Here is an 8,926-nt window from a genome sequence, read left to right as displayed (position 1 = left end):
CAGACGCTCTTATCCAGAGCGACTTACAGTTAGTGCATACATTATTCTTTTTTCATACTGGCCCCCCGTGGGAATTGAACCCACAACCCTGGCGTTGCAAACGCCATGCTCTACCAACTGAGCTACCTCCCTGCCGGCCATTCCCTCCCCTACCCTGGGCCAATTGTGCGCCGCCCCATTGGTCTCCCGGTTGTAGCCGGCTACAGCAGAGCCTGGATTCGAACCAGGATCTCTAGTGGCACAGCTAGCACTGCAATGCAGTGCCTTAGACCACTGCGCCACTCGGGAGGTCAGATTGGTGATGTTAGTATAAAAGTTTATACTCATCACGATTGTTGAGATAATGGGCATACTGCCAACCCAGAGATGGCGCTAGCGGGGGCACCTATCTAGGGTAGATAAACAGGTGCATTATGAGTGTCTGATTAGGATGTCGTGACCTGAAACATACCTGAGTAAAGGATTGTGCTTGCATCTCATCTAACTCTCCGACGTGAGTATTTCACATACACATATTAACAAAGATGGCATAAGATTGATTGCTTAAAACAGATCAATGTCTTTGGTTTTTGTACTGTTGTTTTGTCACACTCTGGGATGCGCAGGACTTCGAACCACTTAGAAAGTGGAGTCAATGAAATGGCTTTGAACATTTGGGGCAGTCTCTCTGTAAAAGTCACTGGCCACACACCAATACATGGATTTGACAGTAAAACTATCACTTAAATAGCAGCCAACCATTGTCACTGTTGATAACCTATGCCGCTTCGTGAGTCGTTTTAAGTTAACTAACAGAATCAAAACTCAAAAAGGACAGACGGTGACTCTTCTGTTTCACCACGCTCGCACCAGACCTGCGTCATACCAAACGGCGGGCGTCACAGACACCGGGAATCTTCAACTTCAGTTGATCCACCCTCACTGCCACCCCGGTAATGTTGTGGAAAATAACCACTTTACTTTATTACAAATAAGGTCTTACAGAGTTTTTGTTGCATCAAGAAATGACTTTATTAAAGTTTCAACAAAGCCGATACCAGTCTGCAGAATGGCACCCCCCCCTTACGCTTTCCCTCCATCTTATATAGTCCCCTCTTCAGTTTCCCGCTCTTTTATTGCTCCGCCCACTTCCTTTGTCTCCGAGGGCGGCTAAACTCGACTTTTATTATGCACATAGAACTCCAACCAATCACTCACTCCCCTGTCTTGCACACACACTCATGTTTAGTTTAACCATGACAAGGCCCTAAATCCTTGAAACATGCACAAACCCCACACACACAGTGAAATGACCCAATTCAATTCCTGGCCCAGTAACGAAGAAATCTAACTCTATGCTCTTGATTAACCCAGTTCTACCTCAGAGTCCATTAAACTCTACAGTTCATTAATAATAATGGACCACAGTAAATCACTCCTTTCAATGGCACCCTGTTCCTGAGAGCAAAGCAAGTAACAGGTATTTTCCCCAGTTTCATGGCGTGGAGCTCCCCTTCCCTCTGGGCGGAAGAAACACACAATCCCTCCATCAGTGCTCAGACTGTCCGCAATAGGCTGAGAGAGGCTGGACTGAGGGCTTGTAGGCCTGTTGTAAGGCAGGTCCTCACCAGACATCACCGGCAACAACGTCGCCTATGGGCACAAACCCACTGTCGCTGGACCAGACAGGACTGGCAAAAAGTGCTCTTCACTGACGAGTCGCGGTTTTGTCTCACCAGGGGTGATGGTCGGATTCGCGTTTATCGTCGAAGGAATGAGCGTTACACCGAGGCCTGTACTCTGGAGCGGGATTGATTTGGAGGTGGAGGGTCCGTCATGGTCTGGGGCGGTGTGTCACAGCATCATCGGACTGAGCTTGTTGTCAATGCAGGCAATCTCAACGCTGTGCGTTACAGGGAAGACATCCTCCTCCCTCATGTGATACCCTTCCTGCAGGCTCATCCTGACATTGCCCTCCAGCATGACAATGCCTCCAGCCATACTGCTCGTTCTGTGTGTGATTTCCTGCAAGACAGGAATGTCAGTGTTCTGCCATGGCCAGCGAAGAGCCCGGATCTCAATCCCATTGAGCACGTCTAGGACCTGTTGGATCGGAGGGTGAAGGCTAGGGCCATTCCCCCCAGAAATGTCCGGGAACTTGCAGGTGCCTTGGTGGAAGAGTGGGGTAACATCTCACAGCAAGAACTGGAAATTCTGGTGCAGTCCATGAGGAGGAGATGCACTGCAGTACTTAATACAGCTGGTGGCCACACCAGATACTGACTGTTACTTTTGATTTTGACCCCCCCCCCCCCTTTGTTCAGGGACACATTATTCCATTTCTGTTAGTCACATTTCTGTGGAACTTGTTCAGTTTATGTCTCAGTTGTTGAATCTTGTCATGTTCATACAAATATTTCTATAGAAAACACGCTATAGGTTAGATTACAGTCAGACGGCATAGCGTATTCTTTTTGACAGGGTGTGCAGGATATTTTGGTGGTCTGATTTAGATACGTTTCTGCTTATAATTCCCGAACATGTTGGTCGGCTATTTGTTAGTCAACTTGTCTATAATTAGATACATGCAGCTTCTCTTCTGTCGTTATTTGTTGCCCTGGAAGACTAAATAAACCCTTGCTCACCAGAATGACGTCATAAATGAACGCTTCAATCTAGTTGACATCGGTTTCTCTGACGTCATAGTTGACATCGGTAAGGTAAAGTTCTCTCTCTGTCATCTCTGCCTCTTTCACGGAGCAGACGTTCAGGGACCAGAGAGAAAATGCAAAAAAATAAATAAAATGGGAAGGATTTCCTGTGCTAAATTTCCAAATGACATCAGTTTGACCAGTTGTAAGGAAATAGAATGCTGTGGTGAAAAAACAACCCAACATGTTTCTGATAAGAGTTCAGTTCGGCTTAGATGCATATTTGATGTGGTTGAAATACTAATCAGCTGATAAAGGTAAATTAGATAGCATCTGTAGAGGTGCTAACTGCACATTCGCATTCTCTCAAGATGCTGAAAGAAATCATATTTCTCCACTCCTGTTCCAGAGTGAAAATATAGCTTACATTTGGTGAATCATTTTACAGCAAGAAATGCTCAGTTCTGCAGGAGTTAATATTAAGGCTATGTGAGCGGTTATAAGCGTACAGTCAGTGTCCAGATTTCAGTTTCCATTTAACCCATCTTAACAGTAGGCTACAGTTCCCTTGACGTTCCATAGGCCTATTTGAAGTCCCGTCTCTTGTGACTGTCGAATTTGCACAGCGCCTCACAATCATCACACATAACGTAGCCGGCTCTGCTATCATCCTCTTTTACAACTTCACCAAATCTTTTCCCGACATTACTTTTCTGGCCCTCCCTTCTCTTTATTTTCAACTGTCCACTTTTCTCTTATTGAATTAAATGAGGCGTTGTCCTTTTTGCCTCAGTGGATTGACATGAACCTTTTTCTGCCTGTTACCAAAAGCATTTGGAGATTGGGGTGTTTTCACACATTCTCTCTCTCTCTGTCTGTCTCTCTGTCTCTCTCTCTGTCTCTCTCTCTCTCTGTGTCCAGACTGCTGCTGAGTACGCACTCACCTTCTGGACAGTAGCAGCATCCAGTGGATGGAATGAGCCGGTGCTTCGTTCTATTCAGAAGAGGACTGCGCGAGGAGGTCCAGACAGAACTGGCCTGTTGAGACGACAACCTCACCTTGGATGCACTCATCGCGATGGCCATCCGTCTGGATAACCTACTTCGGGAGCGTCGGCACTCTCATCGCTTCTCTCCCTCCCTCAGTGAACCCTGGATCAGAGCCTGAACTCATGGAGGTAGGGGTCACACGCCTCCCCGCGACGCAGACAGCTGGGGCTCTGTCTCTATTGTGGTCAAGGAGGGCACCAGCTCCAGCAGTGTCCGGTACTTTCCAACTCGGGATCCACGAGAGCAGAGGGGACGGTCACGTGATCTTCCACCTCCTGGGGCAGGTGTGAGTATCTCCTCTTCATCACTTTCTGCCAAACCCTTTTTGGTGTCGATCACACTATTTGACTGTCCCTCATGTACTGTTTCTACAGCGCTAGTGGATTCCGGTGACGCGGGGAACTTTATTGACCAGACTCTTGCCTCCTCTCTTAACATCACCTCATACCCGCTCTCCTCTCCTTTCCCGGTTCAAGCCCTTGATAACTCAGCCATTAGGTTCCGGGACCATCACACACATCCCCAAACCACTCACCCTCACCGTGGAGTCCATCCATCAGGAGAACATCCCCTTCTTCATCACCAGTGCACCAGCTCACAAGATCATCCCTTGGCTTCAACGCCATAATCCCACCATCTCATGGTCGAGGATGAAAATCACGGACTGGGCACCCGAATGCCGAAGGACCTGATTTCCCGTCCCCTGTGGTTCCACGTCGGTTGAGAGTCCTGTGGTTGCCCCTTCAGCCCAACATTCCGGAGGTATACCAGGACCTGCTGGAGGTATTTTCCAAAACCTGCGCCACCTTTCTCCCTCCTCATCGCCCCTGGGACTGTGCCATCGACCTGCTTGCAGGCTCTGCGCCCCCGCGCAGATGCATCTAACCTCTGTCGGTGGCTGAGACCAAGGCCATGGAGGAGTACATCCAGGAGGTGCTCCAACAAGGTTTTCATCCGCACGTCCACTTCTCCTGTGTCTGCAGGCATCTTCTTCGTGGCCAAGGAGGCTGGAGGGTTACGTCCGTGTATTGATTACAGAGGACTCAATGAGATCACCACCAAGTACCGTTACCCTCTCCCGTTGGTGCCGGCAGCCATCACCTCCTCCCTGTAGGCTGTGTAGTCATTGTTGGTAATCAAGCCTACTACATCTGGGGCGGCAGGTAGCTTAGTGGTTAAGAGCGTTGTGCCAGTAACCGAAAGGTTGCTGGTTCTAATCCCCGAGCCGACTAGGTGAAAAATCTGTCGATGTGCCCTTGAGCAAGGCACTTAACACTTAACCCTAACTGCTCCTGTAAGTCGCTCTGGATAAGAGCGTCTGCTAAATTACCAATTTATTTATTTTACATCTGTGTCGTCTGCAAACTTGATGATTGAGTTGGAGGCGTGCGTGGCCACGCAGTCATTTGTGAACAGGGAGTACAGGAGGGGGCTGAGCACGCACCCTTGTGGGGCCCCAGTGTTGAGGATCAGCGAAGTGGAGATGTTGTTTCCTACCTTCACCACCTGGGGGCGGCCCGTCAGGAAGTCCAGGACCCAGTTGCACAGGGAGGGGTTCAGACCCAGGGCCCCGAGCTTAATGACGAGCTTGGAGGGTGCTATGGTGTTGAAGGCTGAGCTATAGTCAATGAACAGCATTCTTACATAGGTATTCCTCTTGTCCAGGTGGGATAGGGCAGTGTGCAGTGTGATGGCGATTGCATCGTCTGTGGATCTATTGGGGCGGTATGCAAATTGAATTGGGTCTAGGGTGACAGGTAAGGTAGAGGTGATATGATCCTTAACTAGCCTCTCAAAGCACTTCATGATGACAGAAGTGAGTGCTACGGGGCGACTAACCATTGTTGGGGAGTAGTGAACTACATGTAGTTCAACTACTAATTTAGCTACATTTTGCTGTAGCTTGGTGGTAGTTGAACTAAATTCAAATCTAGGTAGTGTTTTCAGTAGTTAATCACTTTTTTTTTTTTTTTTACCATGTAGCGGTGTAGCTAACTACTGGAACTACACACTACTGTTTCACCATGTAGCGGTGTAGCTAACTACTGGAACTACACACTACTGTTTTACCATGTAGCGTTGTAGCTAACTACTGGAACTACACACTACTGTTTTACCATGTAGCGGTGTAGCTAACTACTGGAACTACACACTACTGTTTTACCATGTAGCGGTGTAGCTAACTACTGGAACTACACACTACTGTTTTACCATGTAGCGGTGTAGCTAACTGCTGGAACTACACACTACTGTTTTACCATGTAGCGGTGTAGCTAACTACTGGAACTACACACTACTGTTTTACCATGTAGCGGTGTAGCTAACTACTGGAACTACACACTACTGTTTTACCATGTAGCGGTGTAGCTAACTACTGGAACTACACACTACTGTTTTACCATGTAGCGGTGTAGCTAACTACTGGAACTACACACTACTGTTTTACCATGTAGCGGTGTAGCTAACTACTGGAACTACACACTACTGTTTTACCATGTAGCGGTGTAGCTAACTACTGGAACTACACACTACTGTTTTACCATGTAGCGGTGTAGCTAACTACTGGAACTACACACTACTGTTTTACCATGTAGCGGTGAAGCTAACTACTGGAACTCCACACTACTGTTTTTGCTAACATTAAAGAGTGAAGTAGGCAAGACTCTCCTTTCAGCATCAGCCCTTCATAACGGTCACTTGAAACATCGTCTTGTGTTTAATAGGCTAAATTACACATTCTGTTAACGTCTTACTCCAGAGTGATCTGTTCTTGCAATTTGTAGTCTGACATTTCAGATAACATATGATAATTTATCACAAATTAGTTTGGATGTCGTGAACTACTTTTTAAATGTAAACTATATTTTTCTTAAGGGTAGCTTTAGTGTAGCTTAACCTTAACCTTAGCAAACAGTTGCTTATCAACAGAAAGTTTGTTGATAGTATGACCATCTGTAGAGCATCTACAGATGGACTTTCCGGACTGTCCAAATAAAGTGTGACCGATAATGCTTATTGCCAAATAACAGCAGCCTGAAAATATGGACAAATATTTTGTTTGGCTCATGGAGTTGTTAGGCTCATGGAGGGACAAATTATATTTGAATGGCGTCAGCATTTTATTTTCATCCATTTTGGAGTAGAACAGTCACCAGGGCTGAAAAAAAACATTTACAAAAATGTTTAGAATAAGGATGTAACGTAACAAAATGTGGAAAAAGTCAAGGGGTCTGAATACTTTCCAAATGCACTGTATACAGTCCTTTTCGGCTGAGTGCAGGGCTCTGAGATCAGCAGTGAACCAGGGTTTGCAATCTTTTAATTGCATAATCATCAGCAATCTAATTAAGCTATGACTGGGTTTAACATTTTATGATACACACTGATCATCTGACAAATGTGATGTTCTTTACAGTATCAGGCAGGGAGACAATGTAGGTGATTCAGACATCAGTAGTGCAAAGAAAATATAAAACAATACAGTTAAAGACTGGAACTTTGGCGACTATTAACTACTTTTTTTAAACCTCCCGCTTTTGGCCTGGATGTGTCAATGTGTAGTTCATACGTGCATAATCTATGAGCAGAATTACTGTCTTACCTCAATTAGTCACGAAATCCCTAGTTTGAAAGCGACTGTTTTTCTGTAAACTGTGCTGTGACACTTTCCCTACCTCTTCCCCCACGTGGGCCAGCCCCCTAGCAATTCGCGTTGTAGCCAATGAGCCCCTCTCCATTTGAGTGCCAGCTAGCAAGATGCACACAGAGGGGAGAGAGAGAGAGAGAGAGAGAGAGAGAGAGAGAGAGAGAGAGAGAGAGAGAGAGAGAGAGAGAGAGAGAAGAGAGAGAGAGGAGAGAGAGAGAGAGAGAGAGAGAGAGAGAGAGAGAGAGAGAGAGAGAGAGAGAGAGAGAGAGAGAGAGAGAGAGAGAGAGAGAGAGAGAGAGAAATGTAGTATGCCATTTTCAGGGAACACTTTTGGAAACTTTAAGAAATACTACAAAAGTACCAGATAATCACTCCTCTAATCTGTAATTTTACCAACAATGCATTTTATTTTTCTGTATTCAGTGCTCTCTGAAGACAATTTCATTCAAGTACAGTAGGCAGCAGTGCAGTTGGTCCGTAAGAAAATAAAAGTTTTCATTTTATTTTCTAAATAACTTCATAACTACAGTACAAGTGCATAAAGATTGTCAATTGCTTATTTTTAAATGTCTTGTGCCCACAATGTGGATGAGAGACATGCCATTCCTGAAATGGATAGATGTCAAAATGCATGCATTCAATATGGACATTTACGTTTATATTTGGGTATCAGTTTCAATATATACTGAACAAAAATATAAAACGCAACATGTAAAGTGTTGGACCCATGTTTCATGAGCTGAAATCAAAGATCCCGGGCCTCCCGCAGCGGTCTAAGGCACTGCATCGCATAGCCGGCCGTGACCCGGAGACCCATGAGGCGGCGCACAATTGGCCTAGCATCGTCTCCCGAGTCCGTAGGGGAGTTGCAGCGATGAGGGAGAAAAAAGGGGTAAAAGTACAAACATTTAAAAAAAAATTAAAGATCCCAGAAATGTTCCATACGCACAAAATTATTCAGACCCTTTGACTTTTTCCACATTTTGTTACGTTACAGCCTCATCAATCTACACACAACACCCCATAATGACAAAGCAAAAAGTTGTCTTTTGTGTGTGCAACGTATAAAATAAAAACAACTGAAATGTCACATTTACATAAGTATTCAGACCCTTTACTCAGTACTTTGTTGAAACGCCTTTGGCAGCAATTACAGCCTCGAGTCTTCTTGGGTATGATGCAACAAGCTTGGCACACCTGTATTTGGGGAGTTTCTCCCATTCTTCTCTGCAGATCCGCTCAAGCTCTGTCAGGTTGGATGGGGAGCGTCGCTGCACAGCTATTTTCAGGTCTCTCCAGAGATGTTCGAACGGGTTCAAGTCCGGGCTCTGGCTGGGCCACTCAAGGAAATTCAGAGACTTGTCCCGAAGCCACTCCTGTGTTGTCTTGGCTGTGTGCTTAGGGTCGTTGTCCTGTTGGAAGGTGAACCTTCGCCCCAGTCTGAGGTCATGAGCAGGTTTACATCAAGGATCTCACTGTACTTTGCTCCGTTCATCTTTCCCTCTATCCTGACTAGTCTCCCAGTCCCTGCCGCTGAAAAACATCCCCACAGCATGATGCTGCCACCACCATGCTTCACCGTAGGGATGGTGCCAGGTTT

This window comes from Coregonus lavaretus (assembly GCF_964263955.1).
Source record: "Coregonus lavaretus genome assembly, chromosome: 14".
Classification (NCBI taxonomy): domain Eukaryota; kingdom Metazoa; phylum Chordata; class Actinopteri; order Salmoniformes; family Salmonidae; genus Coregonus; species Coregonus lavaretus.
Note: the sequence above shows the minus strand (reverse complement) of the source record.